The sequence below is a fragment of the Meles meles genome, chromosome 12, assembly GCF_922984935.1.
Source record: "Meles meles chromosome 12, mMelMel3.1 paternal haplotype, whole genome shotgun sequence".
Taxonomy (NCBI): domain Eukaryota; kingdom Metazoa; phylum Chordata; class Mammalia; order Carnivora; family Mustelidae; genus Meles; species Meles meles.
This window is the reverse complement of record NC_060077.1, coordinates 7,442,342-7,464,435: the sequence shown is the minus strand read 5'-3', so window position 1 is coordinate 7,464,435 and position 22,094 is coordinate 7,442,342. Positions and strand designations below refer to the sequence as shown.

The 22,094-nt window shown below is 35.8% G+C and overlaps 1 protein-coding gene across 2 annotated transcripts in view; it reads right to left on the bottom strand.

Moving 5' to 3' along the window:
- MED13L (mediator complex subunit 13L) overlaps positions 1–22,094 on the bottom strand; it is a 292,534-nt gene that overhangs the window by 256,798 nt on the left and 13,642 nt on the right. The gene's annotated exons all lie outside the window — the stretch shown is intronic.

Genomic DNA, 22,094 nt, shown 5'->3' with positions numbered 1-22,094 from the left:
AACTGAAATTCAAATATGTTTCAACACAAGCAAAAGGTGATTTCCTTATTTAAGTAGCTATAAACTATAACTATGCAGTCAAAATGGACAATAAAACGGATTCATAACATAATTCTGTACAAAAACAGTCCACGTGTCCCTTGCTTTGGATCCTTACTCATCTTCCCCTACCCATTCCCAACAAGTCAATTTCTGTCTATAGTTGTTTTTCAAAAAAAAAAAAGTACCACAGGGTAGAAAAATAACCGTATCTTCTGTTAACATAACTGAAACAAATTTAAAGTGCTGAAACAATCACTATAATGAATACATTCAAGAAAAAAAAAATATCAATTTTTTCAATCCTAAACAAGTGCTTCACTTTTTAAAAAAATGGTTCAAAAAATAATAATATCCAAACTAAAACTGTATGGCATTTAGGAACTTATCCCTTTCACATTATGAGATATGCAAATCTAATTTCTAATGAATATTCTTAGTAAAAACTAGTATTGGGTGGCGCCTGGGTGGCTCAGTGGGTTAAAGCCTCTGCCTTTGGCTCAGGTCATGATCCCAGAGTCCTGAGATCAAGCCCCACGTCAGGCTCTCTGCTTAGCGGAGAGCCTGTTTCCCTTCCTCTCTCTGCCTGCCTCTCTGCCTACTTGTGATCTGTCTGTCAAATAAAATCTTTAAAAAAAAAAAAAGAAAGAAAACTAGTATTGGCATCATTTATGCTTTCCCCTTTATGCCACTTTGTTTTCTCTGAGTATGAGAGTACTATGTGGATAATGTAGTAAGTTCAAAAATAATCACACCAGAAATATTTTCCAAAATCACATCAAAAATAATTATTAGTGTCTTAATGTATGTTCTTCCTATTTTTCTGTACATACACAATTTTTAATTTGGAACCATATCACATGGTCTCATATCCTGCTTTTCGACGTATTATAAATATTTTGTATATTATTATCCTTCAAAAAGTTTTTAATGTTTGCATATTTGTTTATTGGAAAATACATAATTTACCCCACAACAACTAAACAATCTTCCACTTTGTTCACTGTTATAATAATAACTGGTAAACACTTTTGAACATTGTTACTTTCCTGATTATTTTCTTAGAAGACAATGCTTGATGCACAATTACCAACAAATACGAATATAAGACTCATGGATGAGGGCCACCATACAGCTTTTCAATTAATAGTCCCACCAATAGGGGCGCCTGGGTGGCTCAGTGGGTTAAGCCGCTGCCTTCGGCTCAGGTCATGATCTCAGGATCCTGGGATCGAGTCCCGCATCGGGCTCTCTGCTCAGCGGTGAGCCTGCTTCCTTCTCTCTCTCTCTGCCTGCCTCTCTGTCTACTTGTGATCTCTCTCTGTCAAATAAATAAATAAAATCTTTAAAAAAAAAAAAAAAATAGTCCCACCAATATGAATAACCTCCCCCCACATTGCGTATCTTCTTAACAGGATGGTATGTCCCTGTACGAATATATTCAGTCCTTTCTCAGCTTAGAAGAAACCATTATCATCTATTTCATTAGAGGTATAACCTGGGCCCAGCCTTCAGGTTTGAATACCAACTCTGTACTTACTAGCTCTAAGTAGCAAGTACCTAGCAAGTTACCTAATCTTTATCTCCCACCACAAAAATGAGAATAACAGTATTTACAGAGTTGATTAAATAAGTATGTATACAAAATACTTCGGAGGACGCCTGGCATACGGCAAAAAGTATAAATGATATAGCTATCATTACTAGTAATGATAGTACAATTTCTCTTTGTTCATATCCTTTTTGCATTTTTCTCAGACAAGTTCCTTTATTTCTTCAAATGCAAGCAGTGTGTGTGTGTGTGTGTGTGTGTGTGTGTGTGTGTGTTTTAAACAGAAAGCTTAACTTCAATTTTTAAATAAATGTCAAAGAAGCAAACTAAATAAAAAGACTAAAAAGGGGGCAGTTGAAATCAGAAAAATTAGGTGTTCTGTGCTCATGGACCAGGGGGTGTGGGGGGGGGGGGGCTGAAGGGAGGAGAGATAAAAGATACCAATAAATATAAATCACTACTGTGATTTTTGTGATAACCATATGTAAAAGTTTAGAAAATTAAGATCTATCAGAGATTTAAACATTAGGTGAGACAGTCCCCAAGAAATCTATGAATGGCAATTTAACTCACTAGAATACTTTCACCTATAACATTCCACATGGTTCAGCAAACAAAATATTTGGCTTTGATTCAGAAGAATGGTTTCCTAATCCTAGCACTTGCACTAACTTCCTATTGGTGCTTCTCTGGCCTCAGTGATAAAGGGAAGCCATGGCCACCTGTCCCTTATTTTTTACGGAGTTGTTCTAGCAATACAGATACAGAATACAGATGCAATACAGAATACAGATGCAAGTGACATAACAACAAGCCTACAAACTTAATCCCTTCATAACTAATTCAGCTGGAAAATGTCCAATTATTTTAAAACAATTTAGTTCTTTTACCTTAAAGCTAAAATTAAATATCATTATACCAGTCTTCACTGGAAAATCTAAAAATGGACCACTATTTAAGCCTGACAGAGATAACTAAGCATAAAGTTAATGTTAAAGACTTATTAGCTTTAAACTTGGAATTATTGTTTGGTAAGAGCAAAGACAATTTAGTGATACTGAAATACTGTCCAAAAAAAAAATCCCTATTATGGACGTATATTCACTTAGACTAATACATGTCCCCATATACCATGATCACTTTTAGAGTTAAAAAGTACTTCCATGGGGGGCCTGGGTGGGTCAGTGGGTTAAGCCTCTGCCTTCGGCTCAGGTTATGATCCCAAGATCCTGGGATCGAGCCCCACATCGGGCTCTCTGCTCAGCAGGGAACCTGCTTCCCCCTCTCTCTCTGCCTGCCTCTCTGCCTACCTGTGATCCCTCTCTGTCAAATAAATAAATAAAATCTTTAAAAAAAAGAAAAAAGCTATTCCACACAAACTTCTATGGACCAAGATCTCCAAGATTCAAAATTCTTTTTCTAATGATTTCAAAACTGGGAAGCAACCCTTTAAAATATTTCTAGAGACAAGTTATCCCAAAACACAGTATTTCTCTCTGCCAAACAATCCATAATTATATTTAAATTTAAAATTACATGGTTTTTAAAATATAAATCAAAAGGATGAAATTAAAATGTACAAGGAACAAAAACAATATGCACACATATATATAATAACCACAACCATCACCACAGAGTCATCACCTATTTATTAATAACAAGCACCACAGTTAGGGTCTTCACTACTGTGTAATTTCTAACATTAAGCAATATACTAGTATCATCACATGTAGTTTCTAATCTTCACAAGTAGACAGCTGAAGAAATTAGGACTCAGGTTAAATAATTCTGCCATAACTACACAGGCAGCAAATGGCAGATCCCAAATATAACTCGATTTAAAGCATAACTGAATTTAAAGCATAAATTCTTTCCCACTCTACCATGCTGCTTCATAAGGCTAATGGTAAAAATTAGTCCTAGAGGATTATAAAATAGTACAAAGAAACTGTCATCTACTCAATTTAGCAATGGCAAGAGCTCATGGCCATACTTTCTAATTTAAGAAAGTTCATGAATCTTTCTTTAGTCTTCCTGAGCTATTAAGAAAACTAGTACAAGAGTGCCCACACACCATCCCATGAATAGAAGACTTTTTTTTATTTCACTTAGATAATTATATGCCTTCTTTTACATGTTACCACTATAAGACTAGATCTACACAAGCTAATCTTTAAAGGATATGTATGACAAACCAAGAAAACAACAATTCTAATAATAGCAAGAAAGGCTAGAAGGAAATTTTCTCATTGATGGCTGGCATCTGTTGTACAGGTAGTCACAGTCCTCAGAAAATTGAACTTAACTGGCAGAGACTCCCCTGGCCTAAATAGAAAGCCACTATAGCCAGTTCAGAATGGCTGGAATTAAATAGATTGTAACAGAATCAGGATAAATGCACTTTCTAACAGCAGGAACGTATTTAAAGAAAATTTATATTGATTCTTAATGTGCTAATCTTTAGGCACAATACATAAGAAATGAGCTGATAAATTCCCCCAGTGGAAGTCATTTATTTGCACTGACCCAATGCAATCAGAACCCACATGACCACACAGAACAGTATATACTTGCAGTATCTCCCCCTCAGAGTTAAAACTATATTCAGTGATTACCAAACAGAGTAAAAGTTACAGGCCTTGATATGAATGAACTCAGGGTGTAGTATCATGGAAAGAACACTGGCTGGAGATCAAAAGATCTAGATTCGAGTCCTAGTTTTTCAACTACTTACCTATATGACATTAGGAAATCTACTCCATCTCAAGGACCGTAGCTTCCTGACCTGCAAAGCGATGTGGTTGACCTAGATTCTATAAATGAGTTCAAGTCTCCTGGCCCAGGCTAATTACATCCTACTCGCAAAGGCAACTTGTAAATGAGATTGAACCCTTAATTATATGCCTTAGAATGATCAGTAGAAATAGGGGAGCTGCCAGAAGATTTGAATTTTCAAGAAACAGGTAAAAGAAAAACTTCTCAAACTACAGAACAATTACCTTAATATCAATCCTGAGCAGGATTCTAGGACAGTGTATAGAAAAGGCAGCTGTGATCAAGGGGGACTAACATGAGCGCACTAGGAAATTCCAAATCTGCCTCATCTCACAACCTCCAGTGATAGGGTTACAACTCTGGTAGACCAGAGATATACAACAAACATATTAAATCATCCCTCAGCTTGAGTCACAAAAAGAAAAAAAGTCAGGGATAATAGAAAACTTCTGTTAAAACATAACTAATCAGCTCCAGGTAAAGACACCAGGGTAAACACACACATCTGCTTTTGCTCTCTCTTAAATCCCTCTAAAACATCAGTAAAAAAATTTGTTTGTTTTTGTTTTGTTTTTCCCTTAAATCATAAAATCACAGTGGAAGGTAGGAAAGGAGATGAGAGCAACAAGATTTTGAAAGCTAAGAAATAGATGCTCAAGAGATAAAGAAATTCATAATACCTGAAACACTGAATCCTAGCTATGGAGAAAGGGCAGATAAAACACAATTTTTACAGAATCCCCTCTGCCTCAGGAATCAAAAATACAGGTATCTTTGGAAGGAGGGTTAAAAGGCAGAGAGGAGATAAAATAAGGAAAACTGGCTGAAAGCCTGCTTAGAACCCAGGTACCCTCCCCACTGCCCCTCTTACCCCACCAAACAAATGGAAGGGTATACTCTAGGGCCAGTAACAACAGAGGTTATCCTGACTGGGCGACACAGACACACCCAAAGGCAGGGAATCAGACTGAAAACAGTGCATTAGGTGAACATGTACAGAATAGAAGTCAAAAACCACCCTCTCCCATTATCTCCCTCTAAGCACCCAGAAAGCTGGCAGCCAGTCTTTCATCACCCAGAGAGAGGCATCTGGAAAAGTCTTCTTTGGGAAATCTGACCAGCTCAAGAGAAAAGAGCTCAAAATATTGACATCAGAGGTTCCCCAACTAATGAGCCCACCCAGATCAGTGAAGTACACAGTAAACAAATGTCACTCACATACTCAACTTCCGAGATGTTTTTTAGTCCACCATTTCTAAACATGAACAGAAAACCAGGAACTACTAAATAGTCGAGGAAAAACATGAAGGAATGACAGAGACAAAAAACAAATAGAAACAAAAAGAAAACTCAGAGGAAACAGACAACATTGGGAGAAGGAAAAAAAACTTAATCCATCATTAATATTCTCAAACAGATAAAACAGTGCAACCATTTAAAAAGAACAACACACTATTTCAAAAAAGAAGAACAAAAAACTAAAAGAGAGCTCTTGGAAATTTTTAAATAAGGATGCCAGAATGATAAAACTCAACAGAAGCACTAGAAGATAAAGTTTAGAAATTTACTTTCTCCCCGAAAGTAAAACAAATACACAAAAATGAAAAATAGAGAGGGTGAGGGAGATAAAATCAGAGCAGCAGCCCAGAAGTTCAAAACCAAATAACAGAGCTTTCAAAAGAGAAAATACAGAAAATGAAAAAGAGGAAATGACTGATAAAATAATTCAAGAAAATTTCCCAGAAAAACAGAATGTGAATTTCTAGATCGAAAGGACTCTCTGAATACCCAGAACAATACATTAAAAGAGGCTCAAGGAAGGCATATAAACTTTCAACACACTGCAGACAAAGAGAAGTTCCTCAAAGCTTCCATCCTGTATAAAGAGATCACAATGAATCAGGAAATCAGAAAGATTTCCAACTTAACAACAGCAATACCAGAAGCAAGAAGGCAATGTGGTGCAATAGCTTCAAAATTCTAAAGAACAAGTATTTCCAAACTAGATATCTATGCCAATCTAAAATATCAAGTATGTAAGTAGAATAAATAGATTTTAAAAGATGCAAGGCCTTAAAAAAACAGAAACAAAAAACAAAGAGTAACACCGTTTCTCAGGAAGCTACTGGAGATGTATCGCATCTCTAAAAAGAGGGAATAAACCATATAAGCAATGAGATCCAGGAAACAGATCCAACATGGGACAGAGCAAAATGAATTCCTAAAAAAAACAGGGATTATCAGATGGTTACAGGTTTTCAACTGCATATCAACGTACAGAGCAACCAACCCAAATTACAAAAGGTCATCTCTCAAGAAGATGGTACTAACAAAATACATCTAGAAGTCTTAAAAGGGGACTCAGATGATAGGCAAAAAGAATGGGAAGGGTTAACTTAAAATATACAAAAAAGTTACAGTCCAAAAAAGAAAAAAAGGTAATTACTATCTTCAAAATTACGCAGAAAAGGAAAAGCAATCAGAATATACTAGATGGCTCAGCCATCCATTAACATAATCAAACAAATTTTAACACTGAATAAGCTAACCAAAAGAACCATATAACTACTTCAGCAAAATGGATGGATGGGAAAAGTATTTGTAGGAGGTAGAATCAATGAGCTAAATCCTCATCTTCAACAGTGAAAGATGCAGAATTTGAAAACCTTAAAAGAAACTACAAGCTTAATATTTAAAAACATTTAACTAAGAATTCAGATAATCAACAAAAGGGGATGAAAATGTTTGTCTCTGGAAAAGGTAAAACAGGGGTCAGGAGCAGATGTGTATTATTCATATAAACCTTGTAGAACCATTTGATTCTTTAACTATATATGAATACAACTCTAATTTTTAAAAAAGAAGAAAACTAATCAAAAATGTAGCAGCAAAATTTATTTACTACATCAAAAAGTTACTAATACTGAGAAAACACTTATACCATTTTGTAGACTGAGTCTACCAAATTTCTAAGCTTAAAAATAATTCAGTATCCCCTAAGTTGTGCTGCAAAAGTCAAAAGGTTATTTACCATATGTTAAAATATTGTGTTCTGTCTCTTTTCTCCATTGCTAGACTATAAAAATTTCAATTAAGGGGTACCTGGGTGACTCAGTTGAGCATCTGACTCTTGATTTCAGCTCGGGTCATGATCTTAAGGCTGTGAGACTGAGCCCCCACATTGAGCTCCATGTTGGGCATGGAGCCTGTTTAAGATTTTCTCCCTCTCCCTTTTTTTTGTTTTTTTTTTTTAAGATTTTATTTACTTATCTCACAGAGAGAGAGAGAGAGGAGAGCAAAAGCAGGGGGAGGGGTAAGAGAGAGGGAAAAGCAGGCTCCCCACTGAGTAGGGAGCCCAATGGAGGGCTTGATCCCAGGACCAAAAGCAGATGCCTGAGCCACCCAGGCACCTCTCTCCTTTTCCCTTTGCCAGCCCCCCCTAAAAAACAAAACAAAATGAAAACAAAAACAAAAAAACAAAAAACTTCAATTAAGCAGAGATATACTTCCAGCTGCATGCCTCCTCGGACCTAGGTCTGCTCAACTCTTCCTACCCATAGCTAAGCAGCTTGCCAAGGACACATTCCCTCTGCAGAGGGACTGAGGCCAAGAGGTCACTGGGCCTCCATGTGATTCCCATCTAACATATGATTTCCATATTGTGAGAAATACAATGTAACTCTCTATACAATGAAGTTGTATATCAAAGATGCTTTCTAACATATGTATATTTTTGCTGATTCATAATAACTTTTTTCCTGAACTGTGATTTCATTTTCAGCCCTCAGTTTACCAATATTAATTCAAAAACATAAAGATAAAAAATAGGGAGCTGGTTTAGCACATGTATGAGTGAACGGGGTCCAAATATTTTGACAGTAAGTTTAATATAATTAAACAATGTGAAATAGCTACAAAAAAAGTTACTGCCATCTTAAGCTCCATTAATGAAAACATGGTACCTAGATCCTACGCAAGAGATCTTATACAGCAAGTCACTAGTCAATACTGCTTTTAGCTCCCAGCTCCAAACTTTGACAGAAATATAAACTGGAAAAAATTAACAGATGAGGGACTAGGATGGAGAGGAAATCTAAACATGTCATATGGCTAGAGGTTATATGGCTTCATGTTCAATCCTTTCAAGCAAATAAACATGGCAGCAAAAAAAAAAAAAAAAAAAATGAATGAATAAAGGCACAGCTGAAGTAAGGTTAATGAATTTAATATGGAGTTAACGTTCTAAAGAAATCTATAAAGTCTTCAATTTATACGAAAGACTCATATGTGGAAGATGAATTAGATTTGCTCAGCACAGACCAAGTAATAGCAGAGAACTGATGATTAAAACAACAACAGTGAGAGCTCTCTCAAGAAAGAATCCCTGGCTGAGATCCCTGAGAAGCACAGATACGAGGTGTTAAGGAGAAGCTGTTAATACTGGATGTGGCTTCAGGGGTGCCTGGGCGGCTCAGTGGATTAAGCCTCTGCCTTTGGCTCAGGTTATGATCTCAGGGTCCTGGGATCGAACCCCACATCGGGCTCTCTGCTCAGCAGGAAGCCTGCTTCCCCCTCCCTCTCTGCCACTTGTGATCTCTCTCTCTCTCTATCTGTGTCAAATAAATAAATATTATCTTTAAAAAAGAAAAACACTGCATATGGCTTCAAACATCAAAGGATTGGTTGGACAATCTGAATTTATAAGATTCCTTTCAAATCTGAAATATGAATCTCAAAGGTTCTTTTCTTCCAATCATGAGATTTTGAGCCTCTAGTATCATTTGTATCTCAGTCAACTAACTAGTTCAAGAGGCTGACAAACTATAGCCCATGAGTTGGCCAGTTATTTTTATAAAGTTTTATCAGTACACAATTTTACCCATTTATTTACATATTGTCTCTTGTTCCCTCCACACTACAACTATAGAGCTGAATAGCTGCAACTGAGACTGTATGAACCACAAGCCTGAAATAACAACTCTCTAATCCTTTAAAAAAAAAAAAAAAAGTTTGCTAACCCCTGAACTAGGATAACATACACAGGCAAATATGACTTTTAAAACATAAGAAGCACCATAACTTTCCTTTTACCAAAAACAACTAGACAAAAAACATGAAACTATTCAAACACTGAACAAAGGCTGCACAAAGCTCGGATCTCTGAGTGAAGGAAAACAAATGAAGCAGTTCCTGCAAAGGCTGAGGCAGTTGGAATTTATGAGAACAGATCACCAGAAAGCCTACAGAAAAAGAGCTCCAGAGATCTGATAGGGGTTCTTGTGAAAATGTTCCTGCATACACTAAGCTACATGTTCAAAGAGCAAAATTCCAAGAGGCCAGGCAAAGAATTACTAGAGAGTCATCACTCCAACAGCTCACACACAGCTAGAAGACAGTCTAATTCTGAACAGTCAGGGTGAAAATACACTGTTAAATATCACGGGAATTAAACAGAGACCAGAAAAGGGCCATGCCTCAAAAGTAAGAAACTAGGCCTATGCTAGCATAAAGACTGCTCTAAACCACCCAAATAATCGAGTCTCAAAAATAATGATCATCACCACAATCATCATCTCATCTACAAGTTAACTTAACTGCCAGCCAAAACAAAATTCAACTCTTTACAGGAAAGAAATAAAATCCAGACTTTCAACAACATAATAATCACAATATCTAGCATCCAATAAAAGGATACCAGACATTCAAAGATATAGCAAAAGGAGACTCATGGTCAGGAGAAGAATCAGTGAAGAGAAACAAACCCAGAAATGGAAGTGATGACAGAATTAAAAATCAAGTTTTAAAACAACTATTGTAAGTATGGTCAAGAATTGAAAGGAAACGTAAATAAAAAATGAATATAAAAGCATAAAAGTTTCCAGACTCAAAATATGAAATAAAAAATTCACAGAATAGGTTTAACAGTAAATTAAGCACAACCCCCCCCCCCCCGGCCCCTGAAAAAAAAATTAGGGGACTTGACAACATACAATATAATGATACAAGCTGAAGAACAGAGATTTTTTTTTTAATTGAAAGAATAAATATAAAAGCAGAACGCTATCAAGCACTCTAACATGCATGTAATTAGAGCCCCAGAATGCAAAGGTAGAAGGGAGGATAAGAAAAAGTTTTTGAAAAATAGCCAAACTATCTCCAAATTTCATGAGAAAAATGTATTTCAAACTCAAAGAGTTCTGTGAACTCAAAACAGTACAAACAAAAAAAGCTAAACTTCTGATCATCAGTGATTTTAAAAAAAAATCTTAAAAGCTGTCAATACAGAAAAAGGACACATTACATAAGGAAAAGCAAAGACAATATTTACAACAGACTTCTCAAAAGAAAGTATGCAAACCAGGAAACAATAGAACATGCTGAAAGGAGGGGGAAAAAAATGTCCCTATCTGGAATTCTAGATCAAGCACAAGTATCTTTCAAAAGTGAAGGTAAAATACAGACTTTTTTTGAATGAAAGAAACCAACTGAACTCTACTGTAATAAATGTAACTAGAATGAATTCTTTTTAAAAAGTTCTTCAGGTACAAGGAAAATATCAGATGGAAATCTGGATCTATAGAGAAGAATAATGAGCACCAGAGATAGTTAATATATAAATACAAAATAGTTGTTTTCTCATTTTTTAAAACAAATTAACGCTTTACAGCACAAATAATGCATAACTGATTGTATACAGATATGCAAGAAAAACATATGAGGGGCGCCTGGGTGGCTCAGTGGGTTAAGGCCTCTTCCTTCGGCTCAGGTCATGATCCCAGGCTCCTGGGATCGAGCCCCACATCGGGCTTTCTGCTCCGCGGGGAGCCTGCTTCCTTCTCTCTCTGCCTGCCTATCTGCCTAGTTGTGATTTCTCTCTGTCAAATAAATAAAATATTAAAAAAAAAAGAAAGAAAAGAAAAACATATGACAACAGCAGCACAAAAGCCAGGAAGAGAAAATGGAGGTATACTGTTCTAAGGTTTTTTACATTACAAATGAAATTTAATAACACTTGTAGACTGTGTAACTTAAAGGTGGATATTATAAGCCCTTGACCAGTATCTAAAAAGTAAAACAGAGTTTATTTAAGATGCCAATACTGAAGACAAAATTGAATCATAAGAAATCACTCAAATAATCCAAAAACAGGCAGGATGGGGCACCTGGGTAGCTTAGTCAGTTAAGTATCTGCCTTTGGCTCAGGTCGTTAAGTCCAGGGTCCTGGGATCAGCCCTACCTAAGGCTCCCTGCTCAGCAGGGAGTCACTTCTCCCTCTACCTCTCCCCCAGGCTTGTGTTCGACGCTCTCTCTCTTTCCCTCTCTCAAATAAATATATAAAATCTTAAAAAAAAAAAATACACAAAATTAAGCAGGAACAGAGGATAAAAAAGGGAACAAAGAATAGAGGGGATAGATGGGGAAAAATACCAAGATAGTAGACTTAAACACAATCATCAATTATATTAAACACAAAGAGTCAGACCATTACAAGAAAAATACATCAATTCTTAAACTAAGTAAAATGTTAAAAGGCCCAAGTGTATATTGCCCATAAGAAATGCACTTTATAAAGACAAATTATAATACAAATAATAAGAGATAAAATAGCTAGACTAATAACAAAGTGGACTCCAAGAGGCTTATAAAGGAATAAAGAAGAAAATTTTGTAATGAAAGAAGTGTCAATTCTTCAGGAAGACATATATCCCAAGTGTGCAGGCATCTAACAACAAAGCTTCAAAATATATGAAGCAAAAACTGAGTATCTAAAAGGAGAAATAGACAAATCCAGAATTATAATTAAAAATTTCAGCATAAAATCAATAAGGTATAGAAAACATGAATACTATCAACTGACATAACCAAACTGACATTTATAAATAATAATGATAATAATACACTCAACAGAATACACAATTTTTTCAAATGCATATGGAACATTCACCAACAGAAACCATATGCTGAGCCATAAAATAAATATCGATACTTATTTTTTAAGGTTTTATTCATTTATTTGTGAGAGAGAGCACACGTGAGCAAGAGAACACAAGCAGTAGGGAGCACCAGAAGGAGAGGAAAAAGCAAACTCCCCACTGAGCAGGGAGCCCAATGTGGGGCTTGCTCTCAGGACCCTGAAATCATGACCTGAGCCAAAGGTAGCCACTTAACCAAGTGAGTCACCCAGGTGCTCCTATTTTTTTTTTTAAATTGAAATTTCTGAATAGATTTGAATTAGAAAGTCACAAAAACACTTCCTTTACCCCCACAAAATCTGGAAATTAAATAATACCTTTAAACCAACACATAAGACAAAAAGAAAATCATAAGGGAAAGTAGAAAATGTTTTGAACTGATTATGAAAGCAAAATATACAAAAATGTATGGCGTACAAGTAAAACAGTTGCTTAGAGAAAAATCTGTAGCTTTCATATCTATAGTAGAAAGAAAGATACAAAATTGCTCCAAAATTCTCCCTTCAGAAGCTAAGAGTATAATTTAAACCAAAGGTAAACTGAGGAAAGAAAATAATCAAAAGAGAAGAAATAAATGAGATATAAAACAGACTAACAAATACAGAAAACCAGTAAAGTAAAAAGCTGTTGTTTTTGTTTTGGGTTTTTTGTTTGTTGGTTGGTTTGTTTTAAAGATTTTATTTATTTATTTGAGGGGGTGGGGAACACAACCAGGGGGTAGGGGCAGAGGGAGAAGCAGACTCCCCACTGATCAACGAACCCCATGCAAGATTCCATCCAGAACACTGGGATCATGACCTGAGCTGAAGGCAGATGCTTAACCAACTGAACCACCCAGGTGCCCCGTTGTTTTTTTAATCAATAAAACAGACAAACTTCTCAAGGTTAATCAGGAGGAGGGAAAAAAAGACAAATTACCAACATCAGGAATAAAAGAGGAGGAATTATTTCACATCCTAAAGACACTGAAAAGATAATGGAATTATTATAAGCAACCTTATGCCAATAAATACAACCACTTAGATTACATGGACAAATTCTTCAAGAGAATTACCAAACTTGAAAACAAAAAAGAAGTTAAAAATCTGAACAGCCCTCTATTAAAGAAATGGAATTCACAATTTAAAACCTTCCTACAAAGTATTCTCCAAGGCCAAGATGGCTTCACTAGTGAATTCTATCAAATATTAGGAATGAAATACTACACAATCCTACACAAACTCTTTCAGACCACAGAGAAGGAGCTAATTCCCAAATCATTTATGAGACTAACATTACCAACAAAAGTCAAAGACATCGTAAGAATATCTACATGCAATCTTCCATTAACTTAAATTTTTTTAAACGTTAGCAAAATATTAACAAAATCCAATCCAACAATATACAAAATCGTAACACACCCTGCACATGGAGTATATCTTGGAAATTCAGGTTTACCTGAATGAGTCCAAAAGCCCATCAATGCGACTGAATCAAACTAGTTCAAAAACCCATTAATAAAATCCCCCATATTAACAGAACAAAACCTATAATCATCTCAATAGAGGCAGAAAAACATTTAACAAGATCAATACCTATTTATGGTAAAACTAAGTAAATCAGGAATTAAAGGGAACTTCCTCAACCCAATTAAAAAGATGTTCAAAACCACAGCTAACATCACAATTAATAATAAGACTGAATACTTCTCACCTAAGATGAGTAACAAAGCAAGGAGGTACATTCTGCTATTCAACTTCGTACTATATGTCCTAACCAATGGAATAAAGCAAGAAAAATAAGTAAAAGGCACAGAAATGGCAAGGAAGATATGAAACCATCTTTATTCAGACATTATCATGTACATTTACAAAACTTCAAGGACTACTACAACTAATAACTGAGTTTAGGAAAGATGCAGTATTAAACTTAATTGTATTTCTACACACTAGCATGAAAAAGAATATTTTAAAATAATATTTTTGAAATAATATTTTAAAATATTATTTCAAAATTTCAATAATATTTAATAATATTTCATATTATATATTACATAAATATTAATTATAAATAATATATTGTTACAATATATATAATATTTTTTAAATAATGCTATTTAAAACAACATTGAAAAATATCAGCTACTAAGGGATAAATTTGATAACATATGCTCCAGACCAGTATACCAAAAACTATAAACAATGTTGATAAAAATTAATGATCTTTAAAAAAAAAAAAAAAAAAAGGAAGCTAGACCATGTTCATGAACTGGAAGATCTAAAATTGTTAACAGGTCAATTCTTCCCAATCTGACCTACAGATTCAGTGAAATTACATAATATCCCTGCAGGATCTTTTATGAAAAACTGACAGGTTGATTCTAAAACTTATACAGAAATGCAAAGTACCCAGAAGAGCCAAAACAATTTTGAAAAAGAACAAAGTTGGAGAATTTGCCCAGACTTCACGACATACTATAAATTTCAGTAATCGAAACAGTGTTTTATTGGCATAAGAGACATACAGATCAAAGGAACAGAATACAAAATCCAGAAATAAACTTATGCATAAACACAGACACATACATCCAATAAATTCAAATAATTTTTGACAGAGATGCCAAGGTAATTCAATCAGAAAAGTAGTCTTTTCAACAAATAATGCTAGAACAACTAGATACCCACATACCAAAAGAATTTCAACCCCTACCTTACACCACACACATACAAAAAAAAACCCAAAACCAAAAAAACACAAAATGGATCACTTGATCAGAGACCTAAACCTAACAATTAAAACTACAAAACTTCTGGAAAAAAAAAAAAAATGAGAGAAAATCTTGGTTACCCTAATCACAATTAGAACTCTCATACAATTGGTGGAAATGTAAAACAATACAACCGTATTTTAAAAGTTTAACATTTCTCTATAAAGTGAACCCTATTTCCCACATAAGTAAGCAAGCTGTGGTATATCAATATAAGATATGATTCAGCATTAAGAAGAAAAACCTATTTGCATAACAACAGGAAGCCTGGCACAAAACACTATATCCCATATGATTCCATTAAAAAAAATCTAGAAGACAAAATGAATCCACAGTAACAGAATAGTGGTTATCTGGAAATGCGGATGCATCACAGATGTTTTCTATTTTGATTTCAGTGGTGGTTTCACACAGGTATACATTTGTCAAAACTCATGAAACTGTACTTACTTGCTTAAAATGGGTTCACTTTATTGTAGGTAAATTATACCTCTATAATCAATGGAAGAATTCGGGGGGGAAAAAATCTCTCAAAAAAAAAACCCCTATTTTTAATACAGCCAAAATATCATCTTACCATCTTGCTCATCTCCCTAAGTAACTACGAATCTCTTTTAGAAAGTATGCAATGTTTCTGAAAAAATTATTTTCACACCTAAGTACATCAGAACACTGGTTAATGATTTATATTTATTAACCTTAACTAAAAGAGAACTCTTGTGAAATTTCTGGGAACTGAACTATTTAATGAAGTTCATTAGAGTCATCAGGATGATTTCTTGTCCAACTGCAATAACAGACTATAGACAATAATTTCTATCATTTTCTCTGCATAGCAGACATTGTTAGTTGGCTACCCAAACATGAATGGCTCCTTACTCCATGGTAACATACATTCTATATTACTGAGGTGAACACATGCTCCCTTAAAACTTCCTGGATATGGCTAGAAGCGTTACAAGAAAATTGGAAGAAGTTTCCTTAAAAAAGAGGAGTTAAGGGGCGCCTGGGTGGCTCAGTGGGTTAAAGCCTCTGCCTTCGGCTCAGGTCATGATCTCAGGGTCCTGGGATCAAGCCCTGCATCGGGCTCTCTGCTCCGCAGGGAGCCTGCTTCCTCCTCTCTCTCTGCCTGCCTCTCTGCCTGCTTGTGATTTCTGTCTGTCAAATAAATAAAATATTAAGAAAAAAAAAAAAGAGGAGTTAATTTTGGGTTGATTTTTTGTGTGTCCTTCCTACCTTCCCTACTCCCTCCGATCTAGAATGCCACCACCATGACTAGAGTTTGAGAACAACCATCTTGGACAATATGCGACTACTTGTGATAAAAGAGGAGGGAGTAACAAGAAAAAGCCTGGGACACTTGATGATGGAGACAGGACCAAACCAGCTCTTAAATGCCTGCCTCCAGGCTGCTTACATATAAAAAAGAAATCAACTTCTGTCTTGCTTAAGCTATTCGTCTAGTTCTTAACAAACACATGATTATGGTACTATCGTAAGTCATTTTTGGTGTGAGCATTCTAGCTTTTTTATTTTTAAAAAACTAAATGACTTTTATGGGCGCCTGGGTGGCTCAGTGGGTTGAGCCTCTGCCTCCGACTCGGGTCATGATCTCAGGGTCCTGGGATCCAGCCTCGCATCAGGCTCTCTGCTCAGCAGGGAGCCTGCTTCCCCCTCTCTCTGCCGCCTGCCTCTGCCTACTTGTGAACTGTCAAATAAATAAAATCTTTAACAAAAAAGAAAAAATAAATAAAAATAAAAAACTAAATGACTTTTACTGAGGTGATAAATTTTTTTTAAGATTTATTTATCTGAGAGAGAAGGGGGGAGCGGTTATCTCCAGCAAACTTCCTGTTGAGCACAGGGCTCAATCTCACCACCACAAGATCACTGCCTGAGCCAAAATCAAGAGTTGGATGCTTAACCTTCTGAGCCACCAAGGAGCCCCTATAAGTTCTCTTTTTTATCTTTTGAGACTATGCAGTTACCTAGGTTTTTAATCTTGCCCCAGTCATTGATCAAAACAATAAGCTATCCTACTTTTTCATTTTCCAAATGATTCCTCAATTTGGAATAAAGCATTCTAAAAGAAAAAAATCTATCTCCCTATCTGTGGGAAGAAATTTTAAGCTGCATTATTACTCCATTAATCTCTGATGAAACTTTAAAAAAATGTAAACTGTATTATCACTCCATTAATCTCCAGCAAATCTATATGCTCCAGTGATTTCTACCTTCATGACTGCACTATATTATATGGTTTACACTGTTAATTTTTTATTTTTTTATTTTTTTTTTTTTTAAAGATTTATTTATTTGACAGATAGAGATCACAAGTAGGCAGAGAGGCAGGCAGAGAGAGAGGAGGAAGCAGGCTCCCAGCCAAGCAGAGAGCCCGATGCGGGGCTCGATCCCAGGACCCCGGGATCATGACCTGAGCCGAAGGCAGAGGCTTTAACCCGCTGAGCCACCCAGGCGCCCCACACTGTTAATTTTTTAAAGGCTCAGAAAAGAAAGAGTCCAATAATGCTTGGAAGAGCTAGGAAGAGCTTCACAGAAGCCCTTCAAGGATTTAGATAGGAGAACGAAGAGCATACAATACGTACACAATGGTTAAGTGCGTGTGGGCTCTGAAGTCAGAGACAGCTCCATCATCTGCTGGCTGTTTAAACTGACATATTGGTTACATGAGTTAAAATTTTCTTCAGTTTTTTTATCTGAAAAATGGGAACAGTACTACCTCATCAGGACCTTGATGAGAAAAATGCATGTAGCTGGCAAGCAACTAGACAGTTTCAGGCAATTAATAAACACTTTTAGAAACAGCAAAAGCTCTAACAATGTGTATAACATTTAAGATCTGACTTGAGATACAGATTCCTATTAGTGAACGCATGAAAATTTTAAATAGGAAAACAAAAAGGTTTTTAGAGATTAAAAGCTTTTAAAAAATAAGAAAACCACAGAATATGCATACCCATATATATGAAAAGATGCTCATAACCTCATTAAAAATAAGAAACTAAAAACTAAAATACTGAGATATTTCATACATAGAGTAGAAAAAATTCAAGTAAGTTTCATTAGAGGCAAGGACAGAAGACATGGACATTTATATATTGCCCACAGGAATGTAAACTGACACTTTTTTTTTTTAATGTATGACTATAACTATCAAAATTTAATGCATAACTGTACTAGCTCAGAAAAAAGTGAAATGATGTTTCTCATAGCTGATAGTCAAGCAATAGTACATCCATCCTATAATGCAGAATACCAACTGTTACAAAAATATAGAAAAAAGAGATATATCTAAATTTGCTGACTTATTACAATATTTTCAGACACTATTAAGCAGAAAAAGCATGCTACAGGAGAAGCTGGAGAATTATCCATGATTTTTTTAATCTATAAATACGCCTATCACCAACAGAATGCATAAACAGGTGTAGGAGTGAATTTTAAGTCCACATTGTTAGAACATAGTATTAAACTAAAAAAGCAAGTTGCAAAAGAATATAGTATATTCCATTTATAAAAAGCTCAAAAACATGCAAAACTATATATATACACACATCCTAAACATACATAATTAAAACTTTTTAAAAAATACACAAAGAGGGATGCCTGGGTGGTTCAGTTGATGAGGCATCTGCCTTCAGCTTAGGTCAGGATCCCAGTGTCCACATCAGACTCCTTGGCTTAACAGAGAGCCTGCTTCTCCCTCTGCCTGCCAACTGGCCCCTGCTCGTGTGTGCTCCCTCTCTCCCTGGCAAATAAAATCTTTTAAAAAGTAAAATAATAAAATAAATAAATTTTTTTAAATATACAGAAAGATAGGGGGTCCTGAGTAGCTTAGTCAGGTAAGCGTCCAACACTTGATTTCAAGTGTACGTCTTGATCGCAGGGTTGTAAGTTCAAGCCCTCCACACTGGGCGTGGAGCCTACTTAAACAAAAGAAAAAAAAATACAGAAAGATAAACATGAAATTCAGGATAGCTGTTAACCTCTGAACGGAGAAGGAAGAATGGGAAGGGAAGGGCAGCAAGGGATTATGCAAAGGATAAAATGTTCTTTTTCTTACTCTGGGTATCAGGCACATGGGTGTTCACTGTGTCATGAAGATTCTTTCTATGTGATTTACACATACTACTTTTATATACTCATATTTAATAAAAAAAATTTTTTGGAACTGCATATGTATATGCGCACACAAACATATGCGAAAGAAAAACTCTGGAATGATGAAAATTAAACTACTGGTAGTTACCTCCCCATGGTGGCAGGGAATCTTCATGTTTTATTATTTGAATATTGTTTGAATTTGAAACTAATTACCTAATTTTTATTAAATATATAAAATACACAATTTTTCTTTTAAAATTATAACTACTGGGGCGCCTGGGAGGCTCAGTGGGTTAAAGCCCCTGCCTTCCGCTCAGGTCATGATCTCAGGATCCTGGGATCAAGCCCCACATCGGGCTCTCTGCTCAGCAGGGAGCCTGCTTCTTCCTCTGTCTGCCTACTTGTGATCTCTCTCTCCGTCAAATAAATAAATGAAAAAAAAAAAATTTTTTAATTATAACTACAAAACTGTAATCACATGGAAAATGTGTGAGTGAATTCAGCTGAATGAAGAACTATATTTATACGTGATTACCTCTACGTACACAAAAAGGGAACATTAACAAGAATGGAAGAGCTGGGATAAATCTGATCTAATGGACTGTTTTCATTTTTTATAAGTTTTAATTTCTTGGAAGTTACGTTTCTTGGAAATATTTCATATTTCATTAGCTACTACCTCACTTGGAGAGAAATTAAAGAAAAATGACAACTGCAAGAAAGCCAGCTCTCCACCTTCAGGGTAGCCAAGTGAAAAATCTACCCACATCGGAAGGCTGAATGAATTACAGCCAACTGACAATGGATAGTACACACTGTGCCAGTAAGTGCACTCAGAACAACAGGAGAGGATCCCCACCACACCAAGGAGATTACATCAAAGAGTTCTGAAGTGCACTGTACATTTTAGAGCTTTCACTGACAACTGGCACTGCCAAGTAAAAGTACAGCCCTGGCAGGGAATGCTCCACAGTCCAGAGAGCCCAGGAATGTGCTGAAAAAGGAAAGGAGTATGGAGGGACCAGCAGAGAGGGACGGAGGAAGGGAAAACTTTCCCCAAAATGCGAGGTAAAGATACGACATGGCCTAACAATCACACTCTTTTAACACCTATAAAAACATCATACAACCAGAAAGCTAAGTACTGAGGGAACAAAAACAGAATGGCAGAAATAAAAATTTAAAAGAACTCAAAAGTCAGAATGAGGAAGAGGCACCAAAGACACACACTGTTTGGAATCTTCACAAATATCTTCTCTACTCTATCCACTACACCAATTCCTACAAATTGGCAATTTCCACAAAGGCAAGAAGAAAACCAGGGTTACAAGTCTATTTCCTCCTCCTCCCAAAAATATCACCTATATGAAATGTAACCAAAACCTTTTTAAAAAATCAATGAAAACATCCCAAAACAGATTTGCAGAGAATATATGTAATCTGCTTCCTGAGCTTACTATTAGAGCTTACTATTAGAAGCAAAGTCTCTATGTAATAAAGGCTATGTAATAAGCCCACTGCTGTCAGGGTGCCCCCCATCTTTTTTTCTTTCTTCCCATCAGGGTTTCTCCATGCCCATTTCTGATCATCAAAGTTTCACAAGCTCTTCCTCTGCCAAAATGTTAATTCCACCTCCATCACCACCCACACCTCTCCAAAGGCCCTTTTCTATCCACCCCACCAGTCTTGCCTTCTCCGTTCTTCCCCACATTTTTCTTCCCCTCCTTCCTCATAAATCTCACTCCTCAACTTGAGAGAGAACTCTTCTTCTCACTGCCTCCAATCTTATCTGGAAACAGGCAGGTTATAAATGTAAATGTTTTTTACTTTCTTTTCTCTAAACCTGCCTTTTTGCCCCAAGATCCTGTCCATAATTATTTTAAAACTTTTTGAGTTCTGTAGGACCTAACAGCAAAGATCAGGCTCAGTGAATACTTTCATAAATGCATACCTGTGATCAAAGCCTAAGTCTTCTGCTAACAACTGTAGCACATAGATGCTTCCAACTCTCCCTCATTTTACATGCACAAGAATGCAAATGCCATAAGACCAAGAAAGAACACATCTGTTTGCCATTTGGTTCCTCTCCCATGACATATGTAATTGGTCACCAAGTCCTATCAGAAGTACCTCCAAAATATCACTTGATCCATTTATCTCTTTCTGCTCCTACTAGCCCTGCATGATTTCTTACACCTAGCTTACCCTTGGAGCCTTCTCTCTGCCTTTGGTTTCTCCCTATTACAATCTACACTCCACAGAGCCCACATGAGTTCTCTTTCTGAAACATACATCTAATCATATCATTATTCTCCTTAAAATCCTTCAGGCATTCCCCCAGTGCATACAGAATAAACTTCCAGCTCTTCATGTCATCGAATCTGGCATCAAACATCACCTTTCAGTCTTCTCTCCCCTCTGTTACAGACTAGGAATTAAATAAAAAGTATACCTAACGGAAGAATAATTGACAAGATGTCCCAAAATGTTGTTGGATGATGTACATTTTATTTATATAATTGACAAACTTAATCATCTCAACCATACATTATTACCACTGAAATCAAACTTTTACAAAATAAAGTTCTATCCACATAATTTTTTTAAACTAGGTTGAGGTGTTTAAAACATTTCTATTTTCAATTCCAATATAAAAATGTAAGGTGGATCACAAGGAATATAAATCAACAGTTACTTTCTAAAATGAACGTTAACATATATTATACCAAATTTGTCAGAGTTTCTGGAATATGTTAAAGTCAGCTCTTTGGGTTCTTAACAGTGTATCACACCTACCATATGAGAAAGTTTGGCAACAAACTCAAAGCTCCTTTAGAAGATAAGTGCCTTCCTTAGTGAGTTTCATTCATTTTTCCACTAGAAT